The sequence below is a fragment of the Mytilus californianus genome, unplaced genomic scaffold, assembly GCF_021869535.1.
Source record: "Mytilus californianus isolate M0D057914Y unplaced genomic scaffold, xbMytCali1.0.p SCAF_6, whole genome shotgun sequence".
NCBI lineage: Eukaryota > Metazoa > Mollusca > Bivalvia > Mytilida > Mytilidae > Mytilus > Mytilus californianus.
The window spans coordinates 8,913,447-8,937,668 of NW_026262712.1; the positions used below are offsets into that span (position 1 = coordinate 8,913,447).

A 24,222-nucleotide genomic window follows, 5' to 3' on the forward strand; every position below is an offset into this window, starting at 1 on the left:
TTATAAGCCTGGTACCTTTGATAACTATTAGCAAGTCGAAATGTTCTATTGTAATTATAAAAAAGAAGATGTGGTATGATTGCCAATGAGACAACTCTCCACAAGAGACCTAATGACACAGAAATTAACAACTATAGGTCACCGTACGGCCTTCAACAATGAGAAAAGCCCATTCCGCACAGTCAGCTATAAAAGGCCTCGAAATGACAATGTAAAACAATTCAAACGAGAAAACTAACGGCCTAATTTATGTACAAAAAATGAACGAAAAACAAAAATGTAACACATAAACAAACGACAACCACTGAATAACAGGCCCCTGACTTGGGACAGGCAAAACATACAGAATGTGGCGGGGTTAAACATGTTAGCGGGATCCTAACCTGGGACAATGGTGCAACAGTACAACATAAGAACGAACTATAAAAATCGGTTGAAAGAGGCTTAACTCATCAGATGGATAAAAATACAAATACTACAAATACAAGTGGACGCGGTCATGTACTTGTACATCCAAACAACAAAACAACACTAAATACGGATCTGAGAGTACTCGCAGTTACTGACAGTTAGTTCAAAGCCACTAACAAGTAATAAAAAAAATCATGCATCTAAGACTAAATTATCAATCCGTACACATCCAACATCCAATGGATTTAGTGTAAAGACGTAATAAACAGTCAGAGAAAACATGATCTTGTGCAATGTCAAGATAGAGGTATCGACAGATTGTAGATCCATGAATGTGTATATGTATATAACAATAATATTTAGTTTGCTTTTAATTTACTGATATCAAATTCAATATTAGTACCAATAAAAACAATATTTAATGATCTAATTACAGTATTGAATTGGTAACCTTTTAGAATAAGTTTATTTAAAGGATCGAGAAGTTTACCAGGATCGTTTCTAAATTTCCGGGCACGGTAAACAATATTGCCGTAAAAATGGGGATGTGCAATCCCATTTGAAGTTCATCGGAAGGTATCAAGACCTTGCTGATAGATATTCCGTATCAACTTCAAAAATAATACACTATGGTCTTGATGTATAGATTCTGCGTGCTGACGTTGCTTATCATCTTAATAACGTCTTATATTGTTCTTTTATTTGTCTTTGTTCTATTATTAATATCAATTTTACTGTTTGGTCTGTTTTCTGTGATATCCATTTGACGTGGCTAGGTACTTAAACATCCCGTCAATGTGTTTGTATTATCTTTCATTTTTGCTGGTGTGTTTTGTACGTGTGACTTTATGTGTTTCTTTGGTACATATGACGTGGCTCTGTACTTTTAAAGATCCCACAATTTTATTATTGTTCTATTATAATACCATTATGTTATTGTTCTATTATAATTTTGAAAATACTTTGAACGACAAAATTATTTTACTCGCGTAGTGGTATTAACCATATGTGGATTCTTAAAAATCAAAGAACTTCTTGATAATTTTAAATCTCGGTCTTTTTCTGAAATTAGTTCTTACAAAACTTTTGATTTTCAACCCTGTATACCACCATTCCCCATGTGAAATTATGATTTTGAAAATACTTTGAACGACTAAATTATTTTATATTTCTTTCTGTGTTACTTTTACATTTTCTGGCGTCAAACATTGTTAAATTTGATGCTTTTTTGTGCTTCTTTGTTAAGTGTTTGTTTGTTTTGAGATTGTGACACAGTGATGACTGCTGTACTCATATTTTGACAATGTTACCTATTATGTCTGTTTTGTTAACGCATCGTTGTAAATACAATGGAATTTGATGCGACTGTCATACAAGTGAGAGGTTTAGCGCTATAAAACCAGGTTCAATCCACCATTTTTCTACATTTGAAAATGCCTGTACCAAGTCAGGAATATGGCAGTTGTTGTCCATTCGTTTGATGTGTTTTATCAATTGATTTTGCCATTTGATTAGGGACTTTCCGTTTTGAATTTTCCGCGGAGTTCAGTATTTTTGTGATTTTACTTTTGAAATAAGTTTTCTACAGGTACAACCAAACTTCAAAACCAAATCTTTATATCTGTGGAAGAATTTAGTAAAGATTTTAAGTAATTTGTGGTAACGAAATCCCTTGCTCAATAATTTATCAGTAACTCATAGATTACGTTCGTTAAAATCAAAAACGTCACAACAGATACGGGCATAGCGAACGAGTTGTGAAATATAAACACCGTAAGATGTTGCCAAAGGAACATCACCATCCAAAAAGGGAAAATTAACAAAAGGGAACGAAAAATCGTCCCATTTTTCGTAAATTTTAGTGTGGAGTTTAACGTGTAAAACCGAAATATCTAAATCTAGGAAAGGACAGTTGTTACCGTTTAAATTTGATTTATTTAAAGTAAGTTCCTTTGGATAAATTTCGGCAGTATATTGAGAAAATTCTTGATTATTTAACGAAAAAATATCATCAAGATAACGGTAACTGTTGTTGAATTTATCAATTAAATGCAATTTAGACGGGTCTTTACTGAGTTTGGTCATAAACTGTGATTCATAACAGTACAAAAACAAGTCTGCTATTAAAGGGACGCAATTAGTGCCCATAGGAATACATACAACCTGTAGATAAACTTTGTTGCCGAAACGTACATTAATATTATCAAGGAGAAAATTTACAGCTTCAATCATCTCATCACACCTCCAGTAAGTATATCTAGCATATTTACCTTTCTCATTAGAGAAGAAGGCTCTAAATGAGTTGTAGCAAATATATTTGCATTCAGATTTACCAAACGACCATTTAATTAAATGGATTTTGTGGAAGTGTAGTGTAAAGAGTAGAAAAGTCAAAACTGTCAACAGAATCAAAAGGACCATTAAAAGCACGTAATTTATCTAAAACATCCAAAGAATTTTTTACACTCCAAAAATAGTTAATTCCTCTATTTTCATATATTTTATTACAATAGTTTATGATAAGCTCTTTGATAGTAGTTTAGGAAATTGTTAAAAGCACTAAAAGATTAGTTGTAGAACTCTTACTAGAGGACGAGAGGAAACGATATTTTACTGGGTTTTTGTGTAGTTTAGGTAACCAATACATAGTACGGACCTTCAAATGTTCAGAAGAAGCCTTAAGCTGTAATGTGGTTATGATATGTTTGTTAAATATATGACTCTCTGTGGGGCGCATGGACTTGAATGTAGATGAATTTAAAATTTCATTCTTAAGAACGTCCGTGTAGTATTTACGGCAAACCACCACCACATTGTTGGCTGCTTTGTCGGCCGGTACAAACACAAACAGCTTTGAAAGTACTTGAAGTTTATTTCTTATTCTGGAAATAGGCGTATTATGTACTCTATTATTTACTTCTAAATTATTTTCAAAATGTGATATTCTATTATCTACCACATTCATACATTTATTCAAATAAGAATCAAGAGATTTTTTAGCAGAATTTTACCGTTTACACCAATGTTTACAAAACGGGGAAAGAGCATCTTTGGTGACCTGACGACACCGTTTGCAATCTATTTTAGATGGAGGACGATATTTTTGGTCCTTTTTTCAAAAAGTTTGTAACCTCTCTGTCCTGGACGATATTGTAATGTTTATTTGTGTATTTCTCTGTCCTGGATGTTCTTGCATTTATTTGTACTGTAATCCTGTCATGTAATGTTGTCATTTTAGTGTTATTTTCAACATCGCCATAAAAGCGCGAGGTTTTGCTAGCCGCAAAACCAGGTTCAACCCACCATTTTTTCTTAAAATGTCCTGTACCAAGTCAGGAAAATGGCCGTTGATATCTTATAGTTTGAATCTGTGTGTGTTGCATTGTCGTTTTGGTTTTTTGTTGCACTCAGTGTTTCTGTTGTTTCGTTGTTTTCCTCTTATAGTTGAAATGTTTACATCATCTTTAGTTTGTAACCCGGATTTGTTTTTTCTCTCAATCGATTTATGACTTTCAACCAGCGGTATACTACTGTTGCCTTTATTTACAAAAGCACCAGGGGGAAAACCGGAAAATATAAATTCAGTTTTCTATATATTTTTTTAGGATCCCTGTATTTGTGAAACATAATATTCATTAATATACATTACTGTGTGCCTTCTCGTGTCATTGTTTTCAGATAAAATTGTATTCAAATCATTTTAATCATTTGTATCAAATTTAACTTGATTATTCTGCCTGTAATGGGCGTCTTTAATTGACAATAACATATATTTGATTTGATTTATACATGTAAACAATAATATACTGTAAAATAATACAAAAAATCAAACTTTAGAAGCTGTCGTTGAACATTGGCCTTAATTTGCAAACATTTTAAGATTTTAAATATTGGTTTTCGAACTACAAAGTATGATTTTAGTGCAAAATTTATGTCTACAAGCCCCTACTCCTTTTATCACATGCCATTTCTATGGCAGTTGTGCAGTTGAGTACTCGGAAAATAACTTCACAATTTCTGCATGCCGATTTTCTAAGGCTACCTCCATTGGAGTTCTACCATCTTTGTTACAAATATTAACATCAGCATTTCGCATTAATAAGCATTTAACAATTTCTACATAATTGTCATTTGACACTTTCATCACTATGATAGTAAATATACGTAAAGTCATTTCAAAAGTTTCCCGTACAGTAGAAGTAGGGTCATATTTATATTCAATACAACCTATACATTTTGAGGCAGCATGCAAGGGAGATTCCCTCTGTTTATTTCAAATGTTTATATTGAAATTGTTGTCTAATAATAATATTACAATGTCAACATGTCCCCATTTTGAGGCTACAAACAAGAGGGATTCATTATCTTCATTACACATGTTTATATCACATCCATGCTCTAACAATATTCCAACAATTTCTACATGATTACAAAGTGTTGCTACATACATGGGTGTAATAGGGAACCAGTCATGCAGATTAATATTACAACTTTGTTTTAATAATAATTTAACAATATCTGTATGGCCAAAAGCTGTAGCTAAATATAAGGATGTCTCCCAACATGTTCCATTTTTTAAACCTCCATCAGTCTTGAGTAAATGATTGACAATTTCAGTACAATATATCTTTTTTTTCAATGTCGACGGAAAGAAAATGTGTTTTAAAAAAACAGAAACAAGTTGTGCTAACGCGAAATTCGAATTTAAAGAATGCTCAGGTTTGTGTTGTTTATTTAAGAGAGCATTGTTTTTTAGCAATAATTTTACTGTTTCAAAACAACCTCCACCGGCTGCATAAGCTAAAGGAGTTAATTCAAAACCATCATATGCATTAACATTCATCCCCATATCTAACAAGACCTTTATGATATCAGTATAACCTCTTGCTGCAGTTATAAATAATGGTGAAGATTCAGTATCAGATAATGATAGACATAAATCATAGCATACTAGGTCTTCAATTAAATATTTAAGAAACTGCCGACGAAATGTTTTGTATTTCAATTGATTGTGCCAAAATATGTTGGCAAAATAACCTGAATCAGAAACATGAAATAAAAGTACTTTGCTTCTTTTTCCACTGGGATTTTGATCACAAATTCATTTGTTTTTTTAACAGATTGTAATTGGAACCTTGTAAATATAACAGGGTAATTACAGTGAGTAAGAATTATGTCTAGAAGATGTTCACCATAAAAGGACAGAAAAATATCAAATAGTTTGTCATGCATTATCATATAACTAGATCCAATTTTCTTCACATACGAATGAAGAAAAATTTCTAAGTGTTCCCTTACAACTTTGATATTCAGTTGGGCTGACATTTCACATTCTTCAGCAATGTCACTTAGTATGGTTTTAACACCAGATGTTGGAGACAAACTTTCATCGGTTATACGGTTGTTATAAATTACAAATAGTGCTAAGACAGCAAAAGACGTTTGATCTTTTTCCTCTTTCATTAAGGTCAATTCTTCTTTGATAACTTTCACAGGCTGTGAGAAAAATTTCTCAATGTTTCTTTTTTTTTCAGTAGCAAATATTTGACACAGAAGGGGAAAGAAATCATACCTGTTAAAAAATTTTGCTTTTCTGAGGATTTCAGCTGTTTTAGTTCCTATATGAGCTTTTGCAATAAGAAAACGTTCATTGTCACATAAGTTATATTCATTTGACAACACATCGAATTGTGTTGTGAACAGAAATTGCACATCTTTGAACTGATAGAATATATCTGACCTACCTGACACCAGTATTATAACAATTCCACACTGTTTGATTTTGTCTAGCTCTGTACTTAATTTTTTCCACTGTTTAAGAAGATCATAATCAAGCGAATATTTGCCACAAACATCATCAAAGACAAACACTTGTTTTTCTGTTTCATTATAATAATGTGTGATGTCTGTGGGAAAGTTTGAAGGTATGATCTGGTAACCTTCATTTCTATGTAGCAAAAGAGCAATATGATGAGCAGCAGAAGACTTCCCACAACCAGATGGTCCAATTACAGCTATGAAATTACTCTTTTTGGTCACCTTCATCAACTTTTTTATGGCATTTGTCTTAACCATTTTTATTTCTATTTCTTTCCAATCTTCAATAATTTCTTTATGAATATCTGTAATATAATGTTTATTATGATAAAATTATCGACATCCTATGGATATTAATGTTTTTCCGTGAAGTGATACAAACGAGTAAAACACTCAAGGCATACGTCTACGCAACATGTATTTGAAAAAGTATCGAAAACTGTTATCTTTCTAACAAGTAATCCAATCAACAATTTCTACTTCAAATTAATTAAGTGGACTATTGCATAGAAATTCTATTAACTATACAACACATATATTCATTAAAAGAGGGGCGAAAGATACCAGAGAAACAGTCATAGAGACTCATAAATCGAAGATTAACATGCAACGCAATGGCTAAAAAAAATACACGTGTTGAATGTATATAAAAGGATAAATGTTTTTCATTGGTTGAGTTAGAACTGACCATGATATATGAATAAGGTCAAGTCAAATATTTTGTGCTATACTTTTGGCGGTGTGTGAAGTTAAGTTATTGTCATTCGAGGTCCGCATTTGGTGCAGTAAAGTTGTATTTTTCTTATGTTATTTTTTATTTATATGATCAATATTGTGTGTAAAGATTGAATCCTTAATTTTTATTCTTGAAGATTAGTTTTTGTGCTTGTTACCTGCAGCGACCTAGGCAGACAGTAACCGATTGCACTTTCTTTCATTTGTCTTAAATAAAATTTAACCTTTGGTGCACACTGTCAGACGAGCTGCTGATCCCTTACAAGGGTTGAATTTATTTTGTAATTATTTCATGGTCGTTTGAAGTTTTGAATAAGAACATAACAGAAGATTCGTCATATAAACTTTTTAATACATCGTTTTAATACAGACGATGCATTTACAATCTATTTCCTTTGTAATTTGCTTAAAATGCAAAATGATTTTGAACAAAAAAAATTGAAGGACAATATCTCTTTTGGGAATAATCATAAAAAATATTTTACCATACTGATATTTTGCCAACATTTACAATCTTATTTTATTGATCATTATGCCATTTACATTTTCTATTTATCAAGTAAAGGCTTGACGATAATAGCCCAAAACTGCAAAATTTGCTAAAAGTGAATATTTCAGGGGTTATTATATCTGAAATAGGTTGACTTTCAGCCATTCATTTTATATAACCATTCAGTTGACACATGTTTACTAAAAGGTCAATCTGACAGATTTATACAGAATCATGAACCAAGTATAATTTTTGTATACTGTAAATTCAGAAATTAGTGCATTCATTTAATATTGCGAATCTCTGATGACCGTCCAAAATGTTTGTTTTAATAAATTTGAATCAAGTCCATATTGATTTTTTTAAAAAGAATAAAAAGATCATAATAGTTTCTTATTTTCAATAAGCCTTAAAGGAGTTACTACAACGTCAGAGTAAACTGGTTTTGGAATTTGACACATCCCAATCACATGTTACTATTGCATACAAGGTTTCTAAAATTTAAGTCTCATTTTAAGTGCTACGATACAAAAGTTATGCACCGAAAGCAAATCAAATAATGATTTACTATCAAAGACGGGTTACAGTTACTGTACTTTGAAACATGACACCCCCAACCATTCCATGATACATCAGAATACCAAGTTAGATTAACCTAAGTTATGCAGTACCAATACACAGGACACAAAGCCGAAATGTTTTGATGTCATAGGATCAAAGGTCAAAGTCCAGGTCAGAGTGACTTGACTTTCGTAAATGACATACCCCAGCCCAAGATACATCTGCTTAACAAGTCTGGTAACTTATGTTTTAAAGTTATTAATCAAAAACTATTCGGACAAGGATTTTTTTATTAAGGGTCACATGTCAAAGTAAATATGGATGACCTTGATTTGGTATATGACACACCCCAGGCCCATGATCCATCTGCTTACTAGTTTTGAATAACCTATGTTCAAAGTTTCATCACCAGACACATAGTAGGACGGATGGACGGAGACACAGACGAGCGTAAAAAAGGACAGACAGATGGACAAACAGACATTCAGATAGATAATTCAAATAAAGCTGACTGAATACTATGCACATGATGTAAAAAATATTGCTTTTTCTTTATTTGGGTTAGTGTTGGTTTTTAAGCTTATAAATAAATCACTGGAAGTAAATAAATGTTTTTTATAAACATATTATAAATACTAAAACTATGAAATTAAATAATTTTGTAATAATTAAACATGAACAAAAATAACTTTGAAGAAAGATAATAATAAGTTTGTTTAAGAGAGACACTTTATAAAAATATCATACTAATTCTCACTTCTCATTCCATATCCTTTCCCACTTGATAGAGAGGTAACTCTAAGTTGTGCACATATTTCTTTGTAATTTTCACCACCAAGTCTTACTAAAGCCTGTTAAAAGTGATTAAAAAACATTAGAAATTATACTCTGTTATGATATTGTAACTATCGTATTTATTTAGTTGGCCTAATTTGATTTGTGTCGCCTATTATATAATTTTACATTTTGTACAAAATAATACACATTGTGTTACAACTATGCAGTTTAGAAATCACTGGAACAATCATAGATACTCATTGAATGATTAGAACTTTCTATTTACTTACACAACGTTTCCAGAATGCTCATAACAACAGATGCGTAATTTAAACATCTCCAGTTGTCTAGAAGTTTCCTTTGCAAGCATATATAAATGCAGACCATTAACTTAGACACAGACATAGATATAGACTTAGACATCAATAGACATCAACATTCTCAGCAGTTGGATTGACACTTTTTATTTGCAAACTACATCATACTACATTGTGACCCATTGGACGTTATACTCTCTGTGGATTCCGAGAAGATTTCCGGATAAAGAAAAGATAAAAGATTGGACTCGTATTTTGACAGTTAAGTTGACATTACTATTTGTGTAATACTTCTTGTAAACTTGTGTATAATAAATCTTGTTAAATTTTATTATTGATTTGTGTCTTTTGTTGGCTACAATTAAAAGTCGATTTTTCTGTCGTAACAACTCTGAATGTTCAGAGTGTTGTCGTCTCTTTAAAACCATTTGCAAAATACCGGTAATAAGCATGAAAGGTCATTGGTTTTGCGTTTGAATTGGTTATAGTTTATTATATTTTAGCTTTTAAGAATGTACTATACAGTATGGATTTGATCATTGTTGAAGGTTATATAGTGACCATAATTGCTTTTTTAACATAATTTCCTCTCATATTGGTAGTTGTCTCATGTGCAATATTATCATCATCATAAAAATGCATTCTTAGTTGTATAAAGACAAGAACAAACGTTTTTATAAAGTAAGTCTTACATTTTCACAAGGGCAAATATAAGTAGTCAACAGATGGTCCAAGTTCTATTACATTTTCTGTATATCTTGTATTATTGATTATTTTTTGCTGTTTTAAGTTTGTGCTTTTTCTAATAAAAGTATATTGATGGTTGAGGCCATGCTTAATAAATGTTATTTTCCCCTTACACTGCCAGTTCAGTTTTTACCCTCCGGGTCCACTTTTTTTAACAGATGAATAAAAGTGCAAAACTGTCTATTAAGACAATATTCAATGATCTTTAATTTTATAGAGGGGCATTAGCTGTCAAATTTGTGTTCACCAATTTGACTCTAATTCTTATATTTGATTTATAATATACTGAACCGTATATCCAAATTATAAAACGTCTAAAATAAACGATTTACAATGCATGGGCACGATAGTATGTATCAGCATTTCTTATGATTTGATTGGTGTTTGCTTAACGCCGGTATTTCGTATGTATTCTAGTCTAGACGTTTTCTAATTAACTATCCACGTGACCTCCGAAGACTGCCGACGGTCATATTATCCGATGTCAACATAAATATAGATATTAATAGATATGGCGATCTCGTGCAATTGGATTTTTCTAGGTCTGATTGATTTCATATTTAAAGTTAAAAATATATAAAATCATCGATTTTACCTGTTTAAAAATAAGTTTTTGTGGATCGAATCAGTCAATCAAATGGTTCATCCTTTTTTCACTTTCAATGTTGACATTCTTTCCTATTCAATAACGTAACACGCATAGTTCATGCGCAACCAATCTCTAGCTAAGGGGTTAAATTGAAGGCCACATAAATACAAATTCAGTGAGGTCTAATTATTCACTTGCAATTGAAAATTCATCAGGGATGTTTTTTTATCTTATTTGACAAAATCGGACCAAACTGTCATCATAACAGTTTGAATTAGCCTATATCACAAAATTTATGATATATATCAAAAAATTCTTTCGTCAATAGTATTTGTAATTGGTTTAAGAAAACAATCTCGGAAAAACAAAACTGTGTGTCCCTCGTTTGATTTTTGCCAAAAAAGTGAAACGAAATAAAAGGTTATTCCTGTCTGTTGGCCATTTAAAGTATCTTGTGTTAGGGGAAACTAAAATTCATTACTTATTGCTTCAGTATTCAAGAAAATATGCGAAAAGTCACATTCGTTTATTAATAAATACAATGATATAAAAAATCGCTCGATTTACATTTTCATAGATCTTTTTACCAATTGAGCATTGCTGATATATTTGAATATAACTGCTTTTCATCTATCCATCTAGTTTTTAATATAAAAGACATAACTGCTGAATCTGATAAATAATAATATGTCATTTAAGGGCAATATTAGTAGGCAATGAATTATCATAAGTCATTTGGCATTCGAATCCCAATCTTATGCACTCAAGGGAACCAAGCTACCATAAGACCACAGAGGTGGTAACAGGCTTTGGTCAGGTATCTCAATATTAACATATTACCAGGTTAATTAAATCAAGAGAAGCACAAAAATAATTGAGATACACTGTATATTGGATAATCATGTTGCGACAGTTTGTTTGTTTGAAGTACATTGCAGTCCTTTCAATAACATACCTGACAAATTTCTACCCATTGCTGCTCGAATTCAATGTCAGATATGATCCCATTACCATGTGCCAACTCATTTCTATAGTATTTTATCCTAGAAAGATCTGCTCCTGAACTTATATCATTGGGAACAGGAAGTATGTCTGATATTTGAATCGGTGTTAGATTTCTAATCAATAATATCATCAATGTCAAATCAAAGTCACTGGAGCAAACTGGTTTTTGATCTGAAATTACAATACCTCAGTTGAATAGAAAGGAATGGGATATACCCCCTTGGAACCCTTTGGAAAGTGGTGAACTATGTATTGCCTACCCTTCCTTTTGATTTTTTTTTTTTTCAAATTTGGTTTAAATTGACCTTGTAGTGTAAAGGGTGGATGTAAGATTGTATTCAAACTTGGTTCTCAACAATTGTGTTTTTGGCAAATGAAATGTTGAATAGATGCACTTAAACAAAACATTGCAATATTGGTATACAATGTATCCCTTTTATGGGTTAAAACAGGTCATATAAATATTACAAAAATGCACGTAATCTATTTGCCTTTCACATGCTTACAAATACTTTAGACTTAATGAATGATCCCAACCGTCGCCACTATGATGTTTAAACAGCAAGCGTTTTGATGTTTATTTAAGTAATTGTGGATGTTACTATTGTTCTATTCTAATTAAGTAAATATTTTGCTAAAGCAAATAGTTCTTTACGTTGTCACGTTTAAGACATCATAGATAAATTGTGTCATCAACCAGTATTCGCATTTTCTGAGAGCATTTCTGTTCAAGCTTAAAGAATTTGATTAATTGTGATTATCTTAGTTACTGTTCATTTTAAATAATCCCTAAAAACATTTAATTTTCTTTAGACGATTTTAAACAGTAAGTTATATAGAGGCAGACATAAAGAAAAAAGATGCCAAATGATGCTGCTATCTCGAATGACCTGCTGTATAAGTCAGAGGTGAGCAAAAACAAATGAAAAATTTATGGAATAAATGAAAAGGTCAGCTCAGTATGCGATACTTCAGTACTGATATCATTTATAAGAAACTTTTCTTAAATTGTCTATTAATTTTATCATTTTTATAAATTTAGGAATTATTAGGAAACAAAGGGTTCAATCCGTCAAGCAAATTTAACTTGAGATGGATTTGTCTATCATTTTATGTCCTTTTTTGGTCTTTATACATCCTTCGCTCTCAAATAATAGGTTTTGGTTTCAGTTGAACGTCAATCCAGAAAATTGCTTCAAATGTATGAAATTCATAAAGTGTTGTCTTAAATCTTTTTTGTCACATATAATAATGCAAGACTACTCTTTAAACAAACCAACAAAACCCATTGTAGAGTTTGTATGCAATGGGCATTCTGTGAGTATTTCCTGACATAGTCCCCTACCGGTTAAAAATTCTTGTACTCGAACAAAATGCTAACTTGATCTATAACTTGTCATGGTGTAAACTATATAGCAACCTTCAAGCATGACGGAAAACAAATGTGGAAAATTGATTAATTGAGTGAATTTTGTATGTTCAAGGGCCATAACTCTGCACAAAATCATCAGATTGGAACAAAATTCGAACTTGACCTGTAACTAGTCATGATAAAACAATACACCAAATATCAAATCAAGCACGAAGAGAAAAGTGTTGGAAACTGATTTGCCGGACTGACGGACGGACAGATAGACGAGACGGAGTGCAAACCTAACATCCCCTTCGACTTAGTCGGTACGGGACTAACAACACCGATCATACTTTTTGTCAGTAATAATCAATGACATTTATTCTAAAAAAAAATATTTACCTCGTGTTGGGAATAATATGTTCCATTGTTTTCTATTTACAAGTTTCTTTAATTTCAATGACTCTTTATGTAAGGTTTTCTGTAACGCTGACGGATCAAACTCTATGTCAAATCTTTTCCTAACCACTGTTTCAGCCACGTCCTTCAAAAGTCTGTCCAATGTTACATAGTTTTGAGTTTCTCTTGGACGTGGTTCATTTAAACACGAAGCCATCTCACCTAAAACATAAATTGATAGAATTTAATCAGTTAAAAGAATATTATTGATTTTTTTTTTTTTTGCCAAATCGTGCATGAACATTTAGGACATGCAGAAATTAATGTTCAAATAGTTATCAAAGGTACCAGGCTTATAATTTAAAACGCCAGACGCGCGTTTCGTCTACATAAGACTCATCAGTGACGCTCAGATCAAAATAGTTAGAAAGCCAAACAAGTATAAAGTTGAAGAGCATTGAGGACCCAAAATTCCGAAATGTGTGCCAAATACGGCTAAGGTAATCTATGCTTGGGATAAGAAAATCCTTAGTATTTTGAATAATTCATACTTTTGTAAACAGTAAATTTATAAAAATGACCATATTATTGATATTCATGTCAACACCGAAGTGCTTATAAACATGTATATAAATATTGTCTTAAATAGCATCAGAAAAGATAATTCTCGAGGACAAAAGGCAAATAGAAGCGTAACACAATGATATATTTGGATTTTTGGTATTTGTAAACTTGTTTTCCTTTCTCTGTGTCTGTAAACAATGGTGTTACATAACAGATGCATAATGCTGACGATACTTGCAGTTTAATTCATGCAAAATTGAGGATGAAAACATGGGAAATGGGGTATGTGTCAAAGGGACAACAACCCAACCTAGGAGCATAAAGCACAGTAGAAGGTCACCAATAGGTTTTCAACACAGCGAGAAAATTAAGACTTTACAAAGGCCAGAGGCTCCTGGGTTGGGACAGGCGCAAACATGCTTCTACTTTTGTCCCATTTTGTTTGGTCTATGGCTTGCACGTAAAAATTGATATTTCAAAACCATTCTACTTAAAATGAAACGGGAAAAATGAGAATATGTGAAATGTCTTAATCCTTATGAAGCCCCTGATATGTGAAATACAGATTAAATTAAGTACTCAGAGTTATTTACAAGAATTATTCAAAAATGATAGGAATTCATTACTTTATATATCTGTTAAATGCAGCTCTTGTAAATTTTGTTATTTACACACATCATCGATGAAAAGTGCCACATTTATGTGAGAGGACTTAAATATCACTGTGAGGGATCATATTTGACTTTCAGTTGGTTAATATGTCAATAGACTGTAATATATCATTAGATAGTATTTTGTGAGTTAATCGCCCCGGTATACACATCAATAACCTCTAGAAAAAATGTGTTTAATCCTATATTAAATTAGTGAATTGAATATTCATTGTAAACAATATAAAAAAATCAATACACAAATCCTGCACCCATCTTGAGGCACCCATACTCCTGTTCTGATTTAATAAATCGAAGTTCGAAATTCGCCTTTTCAAATCTAAAAGACTATGGGTATTTTCATTGTTCGTACACGAAAATAACGCTACGTCATTGGTTGACATTACATTGGTAAGAACGTTTTAAGCCAATAACAACGTTTGTGTGCACGATTTTGAAAATATTTCCCAAAATGCATTAGATTCAGAAACGGCAAATTATGTAAGGAAGAATCCGGTTTTATCAAAATAGTAAACATCTTCCTGGTTTATATCATCGTTTATACTGCAACTAGTTGTGTTTATTTCCTATTTGTGCAATGTCAATTTCATCATGGAACACTTTTTCAACAGTCAGGGATTCATTCAGGGATGAAAATAAGTTTGAAATTTGTGTTCCAATTTAATTAGCTATCAATTAATAAATCTTAGTTGCAGCATAAAAACAATATTAGGTCAATGTCAGAAAAAATATAAATTTTTTTTGTACTCGGCACAAAACTGGGGAAGGGCTCGGTAGAACCTCGCCCTTCCCCAGTTTTTCAGCCTCATACAAAAAAGTTTATATTTTTCTGACATTGACCTAGTATTGTATATTTATTATCTTTCCCATTCAACTAACTATAGTACGTCTACTTACCAATATAATGTCGTCACAGAAAATCATCAGTTATGCGATCTTTTCACTTGGTCTGGTCTTAAAGTCTTTAATACAAAATGTATAAACTATTTCTCTGGTACGAGTTAGCCATTTTGACGATCGGAAATGTGTCACTGTTGAATAGTAAGGTATAAAACGAACTCGGCCTTTAATAAACTCGACCCACTATTAACTATATAGAAATAACATGAATAAACTCGGTCTTTGTTCGTATATTTGTTTTGTGTTGAGTTTATCTAGTTCGGTTCTTTTTTTGAATTTTCATATTTTTAACAACTTTACATACAAATTAACGAGATAAAATCTGAAAAAAAACAATTTGCTATTTACTAGTAATTCTAAGTTTTCTATCCACAGCGGTATATATATATATTAGCGACCGCTGTGAATTGTAAACCTCAGACCTCTTTTGACTCATTCCTCTTGGATTGCATTACGGTTATGTGGTTCATCTAATTTAATGAGTGATTGAAGCTAATGTTTCAATGGTATACCTGCCAGGTATGAGTTTAAAGGTAATCAAAAGGTATCGACAGTAAACATGGCAGTATTAAGTATTATTAGGTCATGTTTATTAAAAAAAATCATGCATATCACACATGATTTAAAAGAATAAAAAAAGAAAATAAAGGAAAAGATGGGAAAAGAAAAGAAAAATAAGCGGTTTCTTTAATATAATAGTATACAATTATTTAATAGCTTTTCGGAGAATAACAAGTTGTCCCCCCTTGACACTAACTACATCAACTATATAATATTGCCCCCAGCTTCACATTGGGAAAGTGTTGGGGACTCCTTAGCAAGTAAATAAGTGTTTTATTTTATATAAAGTATAGATTTGCTTCTAATAAATATTTTTTTGAAATTATCAACCCGAAAATAGTCTACAAATGGGAACATGTAAAACTTTGCTTCCAGTAAATACTTTCTACTAAGTAAATTTTTCAAAACTATTAACCCGTAAAAAAGAGATGTGGTATGATTGCCAATGAGTCAACACTCTACCAGAGACCAAATGACATATAAGTTAACAACTATATAGTCTTTTGAAGACAATTTTGCAAAACCGTTCATGTATTCGTCTATAATTTTTTAGATAAAATACATACTGATGTACAATAATAATGTTTAATATTTGATGTAGCCTTATGGACATATGTTCTCGTGTCCTAATATCAACAACGTAAACCTTTTCCGTTACGTTCTAAACATAATCAAGTAAATAAACTCCTCATAGATATCAGCAAACGTTTTCAGTGCTCTGGTTTTTCAAACACCTCTCCTTAGTTTTCCGTGTTGCAGAATTTGAGGCTTCATATGCAAGTATAAAAAACTGCTTTTGACAATTTTTCCCGTATGGTTTCAATAGAAATTAATTCCTATCACGGGATTTAACCAAATGCCAGCTTCTTAGTTTAAAATTATTGGTTTTAAACCTATTTTCATCAAAATATAACGTGTCCCTCGGGGTGTCCGATTTTGCGTCTCAAAGGGTTGAGGCACTTACTTAAAAAAGAATAGATTTGCATTTAATTCGGCCTTTATCTGATACTTTGTAATTCAAACGCACCTACTTTGTTATGACAAATTACATACTTTGGGTATTTAATTTTGCCCATTCTTTAAGGTAATATTGGAATGGACCATCTCTTAGGGCTGTCAGTGCACCCTCCAAATAACAGTTTGAGAAAAACAACTATAATGTCAATGTATGAACTGTGTATGGTTGGTGACTAACATTATAATGTTATATATACATTGTAATCAAGATATTTGAAATGAGAACTTTATAGACGAGGCATGTTGTCAAAATAGTATTGTAATAAATATTAATAATCTTTATTTTTTCAATGCTACGTGTTTGTATTGTTTTCTGTCTATCGTTTTGTTATTCATATGTTTTTTTTGTTTGTTTGTTGTTTTGTTTTGTTTATTTAGTAACAATCCTATTGTTAGGATTTTAAACTAATAAAATTCTTAATCTTGTTCCTATTCTTATTCTTATTCTTATTCTTATAAATTTGTTTAACAAGTTTACATGTAAACGGATCATTCGGTATCAAAATTAGACTATGGACATTGAACTTTTTTCTCGGTTGGGTCATGATGTATTATATATGTACGTTCTGGTATATTACTAAATCAGAAAGGAAATGTTTTATTTAATATTAATAGTTCCAATGGAAAAAGAACAGCAAAATGTGGTTTACGTAACGGTAAGAAAAGCATCGTCCTCTGAGGTACAAAGTCCACGTCGTAATTAATCAATTTAAAAACCCGTTTAACATAATATAGTTAGTAACAGATTATTTATTTCTTTAATATATCTTTATGCGCTGGTCATTTGATTTCAAAGTATCTTTAGAGCTTTGAACTTATTTTCAATAGTTTCGCCATGCTTTAAAGCGTGTTCAGTATATTTCCTTATTTCAATTTTCATACGCTGATTCTGTAATTAGCATAATTATGTATATATTGTTCACCTTATTGTGTTATAACCATAGAAAAGAACTGTCTGGTTGTGATTTATTTTGTACTAAGGGCAGAATTTCAAAACGTCTGTGTTACAAAAAGAAAGAACGATGTCTTTAACTGAATTAATTCAATGCAAATTAAAATGAAACTTTAACTTCTATGAATATTTATCAGTTTGAATTAATCAATGACAAAACATAACATCAGTGAGACAGCATCCCAAGGACTGAAAAAGTTGTACATTATCTAGACGAAAACATACTGTCTTTAATTAAAGGAGAGGCGAAATATACCAAAGGGACAGTCAAACTTATAGATCGAAAATAAACTGACAACGCCATGGCTAAAAAAGAAAAAGACAAACAGACCAAACAATAGTACACAAGACACAACATAGAAAATAAAAGACTAAGCAACACGAACCCCACTAAAACTGGGGGTGATCTCAGGTGCTCCGGAAGGGTAAGCAGATCCTGCTCCACTTGTGGCACCCGTCGTGTTGCTTATGTTATTACAAATCCGGTAAATAGTCTAATTCGGTAGGTCACATTCGTGAAAAGGGAAAGGGATTGTAGTTGCGACATAAGGAACATATCCGATATAATCTATGAAACGGTTATTCCATAACAGTCAACCAACTCGTGATGGCGTCCGTAAAATTTACGAAGTGATATTTCAACTTCACCATTTGGGACTCTTGGTTTAATAGCTTCCTTGGGAGCAGCAACCCTCTCTCAAGGAAATCATGATAGGAAACACAAGCCCGGGAATATCGTATCAATTGGGAGATATATACTCCGTATGCAGGCGCTGCTGGAATGTTGCTACATAGAAATGGAAAGTTCACAATTGGGAAGCTGAAATCATCTCTTTTGTCGTAAATTTTTGTTTTCAACCGACCCTCATTGTCAATTTCTAGATGTAAGTCAAGATATGAGGCCGACTTAACTGTATATGTGGTATCCTTTATCTCTAGTTCGATGGGATAGATTCGTTCAACATAGTCACCAAATATTGAATTATTTAGTGAGAGAACATCATCTATATAGCGGAAAGTAAAGTTAAAGGATATTGCTTACTTCTTATCTTCTTCCTAAAAAGTTCCTGTATGAAGTCAGTCTCATAATAATAAAGAAACAAGTCGGCAAGAAGAGGGACACAATTGGTTCCCATTGAAATTCCGACAGTCTATTGAAAAACACGTCCTCCAAACGTAACAAATATTTTGTCAATCAAGAAATCAAACATCTTGATAATGTGAGTTTCAGAGAATTTTTTGTTTGAATCAGAGTGATTCTTTACAGCGTATTATTTATCCCTCCCTGAGACAAGATACTTATATCTACGTTTGCAATTCTTCTTTATGAAACAAAGCAATACCAACTCTTTCAATTTGTCTTTTAGTTTTGAATGGGGAATACTTGTGTAAAGTGTAGAAAATTCAAATGTTTCAATACTATTGCAAGATGAAAGAGTCTTAGATTGTATGTACTCTAAAAGATCTTTGGATTTTTTAAGTATCCACATCTGATTCCCGCCACCTCTAGAATAGGCAGTTTCACAATAACTTTGAAGTCCGGCTTTGATTGCTGATAAAAGAGATGTTAATAATTTAGAAAAAGGTTTCGTGGAGCATTTGGAAGATCAAGCAATAAACCGTTGTTTGTAAGGACACTTATGTAGTTTAGGTATCTAATACAGTGATGGAAGATCCAGTTCTTCATCTTTTGTTAAAATTCCTAAGGAACATAGAACAGACCTATGATTATCCAGGATTTCCTCTTTGGTAAGTGTCGTGAGGGTAATTTATTTATTTAGTTTAATTATTACGAAACAAACAAAAACCAATTTTGGTAATAGCAAATACAGAGAAAAAAAACCAACATACCCATATTAAGTAAATTCATGCATTGAAGAAAACCCGAACCTAAATCTTTAAATTGGAAGGTTGACTTTACTAAAGAAATGTAAAAAAAAAATCCATGTACTTGTTGGACGTTTAAGGAAGAAAGACGTCAGATGTGTGAAATATGTGGGTCTAGATTGGGGGTCTACCATATCTGTTTTCTTTAACCGTTTTAACCATTTTTTCTCTTTTACTTTATTATAATGACACTTATTTCAGTTCCCTTTTTTCTCTACTCTTATTTTTGTGTGGCCTATTTTTCTCTATCCTTTAAATCATGTGTCCTCTTTTATGCACTTTTTGACAATTACTATCTATTATGTATTTCACATCCAAACCCTCTTAATTGGTGTTATTCCTAAGGATTAATTAGCCAAGGCTTCATAAGTTCAGAGATCAAATGCAAATCGGTAGCTACATGGTCATTTAAATAAATTGCATGACTTCCTAGTCCTTCGTTGACCTGAGATTAAAAGGGTAATGCCATCATTGCCATTGCAGTTGTTTGTCTATAGACTACAATTATAATGGCCACCTGTCAAAGTTGACAATGTTGAGACATCACCAAATACGACGTATCTCCATGTAATTGACAATAAAAGCCGATACTAATGTGAGAGCCGATACTAATGTGAGAAGGACTGCGGCCGGCGAAACTTCCTTGTGGATCCTGTATGTTAGTGTGTATTCTGTCAACCGAGGGGAGTTCAAAAGGAAGACTGTACGGATTTTTTTTCATCCTTTCAGAGAACCTGAGTTGACCCCTTATTTTTGGTGCAGTTCCGTGTTGCTCAGGCTTATTTTGTGCAGTGTATTGTGGACTGTTGTTTGTCTTATTGTCGTTTTTCTTTTGGCCTCGGGTGTGTTTGTTTTTCTTCGATCTTTGGTTTTTGATTGCTGCTTAGAAACATCTTCCCCATGTTTGGTATTTTTTATTACTACCTGACCTAGTTCACGATGAACTTTTAGCATAAGTACAGCGTGGTAATTCATACCTTTTATTTATTTATTTATTTTACTCATTGAAAATGTATAATTGATTTCTGCATATAACATATAGGAATTTGGTTAACTTATTTGAATTGTTTGTACACAATTTAGGTAAATGAAATAGAAAGGTAACAATAAAAACTTATTTTCTTTTTGATTTTGTATTCATAGCTTATATTGAATAAAATGGGAAGACGATATATATATATCAAGAACCTCATGTCTGAAGGATATACCACAGGAACCTTTGATCTGTTCTCACATATCTCAAAAGGCGAAATGCCGCGATCAATCCTAATAATTATAAACAGACTTATTACAAATTTAAAACAGGGACCTATACAGACAAAAATATATTATGCGCTCAAATTATAATAAAGCGCACGAAATTGTCTTTCGTGCGCACAATATATGTGTTTTCTGCATCGGTCCCTAACAGGAGTGGGTTTCACAAAAAATACTTACAACTAAGATTGATCTTAAGTATACCATGGAAGTATTATATTGACAGGAACTCCAACAAGCGGACTTCAAACGTTTATAGTGCGATGCCGCAAAATCGTTAAGTATCTGTTAATTAACTCGACATGTCTTATGGATGCATGGGTTCCGATAAAATTTTTGGAACCTCGTGAATGATCGTAATTACGGAACCCGAAATAACCGGATGTGTACTTAATTGTCAAGGAAATGACATTTACCGACCATGTGAATTACAAATATAATGTCAGTTTTTACGGGTTTTGCTGCTTAATAACAAATAAAAAGAAAAGAAACGAAATTCCCGCGACTGTTTTCACCGATTAAAAAAACAAAAAACAAAAAAACTGAAGAGTAAAAATACTCACAAGCCATAAACATTTCAGTTTAAGTTACAATCAATTTTAAAATAGTAAGATTTTTATTCACGAGAGGGCCGTTGGCTAAACACGCGTAACTGTTAGATACATGTTAGGCTTGAAAATCATAAAAATTCTCACGATGTCTGCACGTTGATTTATATTTACGAATGATGTCCTTGTACCGATGATAAAATTTAGTAAAAGTTTTGATAAGTTCTTGATATCTAAAATCCTTGTGTAATAATTTTTTGGGTTAAAGAGCTTTAATCCGAAAAAATATCAAATATTTTGATTTATTGTTTACTGAAAGTCCAATGGCAAATATTTCATGCAATTAAACAAGAAACAAAAACATAAATTGTTTAGCATACGGTGTAAGATGTTTCAGAACTGTTAAGCTTTTAAACACATAAATAAATTCTAATTTGGTTTCCATGATAAAAAAAATTAAACTGCTTAAGGCCCATCATCATGGTGATCGTTCTTTAAATGCATCCATAAATATTTAAAGCCATCCGTAAAAATTAATCTGTCAGACGTCAGAGTAATCTCGGACTAGGTTGAATGTTTAAGGTTGTTTACAACTTTGGATTAATTATAAAAGGTGTAACAATTCATCTGCATGTCTCGTAACCTGATATTGCTATGTAGAGGTCATCACATGCGTGTAATTATTAACCTCTTTTAGTCTTTAAAACATATTTGATAAATAAGTTAATAACATTTTACGATATTTTACGATAGAGAAAACCATAAATATTTGTGTTCCACTCGATAACAGTTTACAATCTTTAACTTAAAATTTGAGTTATCAGGCACCATCCGGCTCCCTACACGCGCATCACATTATTTTCTGCAAACACTCTACTTCAGAATCATGTAATTTTAATAATCGGATATTTCCCGATTTCCAAGTTCCAATGATTAAAACATACTCAACAAAACTAAAAATAAGCTTGCCCTCTTTCCGAATGCAGTTAATTTTCTTATGTCATTCTGTTAAATATGGACCGATTTTTTCGATCTTTTCAGCTTTGTTCTTCATTTATTGAACGGAAACAGGTGTTGTTATTCATGTGGCGATTCACAAATAACCACGGGAGTTTCCGTGTTTATTTACATTGGTAGGTAGATAAGACAATCGATACCAAATCACGTGATAAGACCAGCTTCAGTTTAAAGAACAGGCGAAGGCGGCATCACAGATACCCCACAAAGGAGTTATCACGTACTTGACAAACTGAGTCGGAACCTTTTATTTTCTTAAAGAAATCAGTGGGATGGGAATGTGCTAACTTTTCGTTGGAGTTCCTGTCAATATAATACTTCCATGAGTATACTAATTGTTCATGTCACTTACGATCAATCTTAGTCGTAAGTTTTTTGTGAAACCGACGATTTTGTACAAAGCATACATGAATAATGCATACGTAACAAAATTATTGTACATTGCATTTGCTTATTGAACATAATTAACAATAAAATAATGATATGACCTCGTACAAATTAATGACAAATTCTATGCAGGCGACTGAACTTAGAGATATATTTCAGTCTAACCGATTTTTCAAGTATCTTTGATGCACATCTTATATCGGTTAATGTCCACAATTTCTATTGCCAAGTAATTTTTTAGGCAGATTCCTCGATTGAAGATTATGTAAGATAAACGCACTCTTCTTTTTATTTTTGCATTTAGGTTTGTTCCAGACGAATGCAAGAAGAGAGACAACTCAATTTATTTTTAGTTACCTCGCTGTAAATTTAATACACTAAAAATAACATGTGAAAATTAAAAGATGTTGTTTGATCGCCAATGAGACAATTATCAGCAAGTGCAAATGATGCACACGTAAGCAACCATTAAAGGTCAACGTAAGGCCTTCAACCAAAAGTAAAACGTCTTCTTCACAGTCACTGAAACATAATAACAATGTAGGAATGCACGAACTTTTCAAAATAAATTAAAAATTGAAAAATTGAAAAATTATTTATTTTCAAATGCCTAAAGGAACAATCGTGCATAAATCAGGAATACATTTAGAAGTATGGTCATTCCTGCCAATAGAAAAAATTAATTTAAGTTTGTGATGTATAAATTTGCTACAACATCTGGATGGAGTCAGACTTTAAATTCGATACCTCATTTAGGATAAGTGCAAAAATCTGTATAGCTTGCTGTTCGGTGTGAGCCAAGGCTCCGTGTTGAAGACTGTACTTTGACCTATACTGGTTTACTTTTATAAATTGTGGCTTGGATGGAGAGTCTCATTGGCACTCATACCACATCTTCTAATATCTATTAGCACGTTAAATAACCATTGGAGAAACTCTCAGAGGGATTCGTCTGTAGTCTGTTGGATGGCACTCCGCTTTATGCATCCAGCGTACCTTTATTTTAACTGGTATTTCATACTTCCAGCCCTTCATTCCAATTGTTCCACCGTGCACAACCTACCTATTGCGTTGTAGTGTTTTTTTATCTTTTTTCTTGTTCTGAAATTGCCTGAAATATTGGCCATTGGACATAGTACAAGCAGAATCAATCATTACTTCAACATTACCGAGGCCCCTCACGAGGGTGTCCAAGTAATCACATAAACACAATTTTTTTGCCAACATAATCGCATAATCATTTATTTGTTTTGTAAACAAGA

The 24,222-nt window shown here is 32.2% G+C and overlaps 1 pseudogene; it reads right to left on the reverse strand.

Annotated features, from left to right (window-relative positions):
• Positions 1 to 24,222, reverse strand: part of LOC127705503 (uncharacterized) — a 154,377-nt pseudogene that overhangs the window by 29,811 nt on the left and 100,344 nt on the right.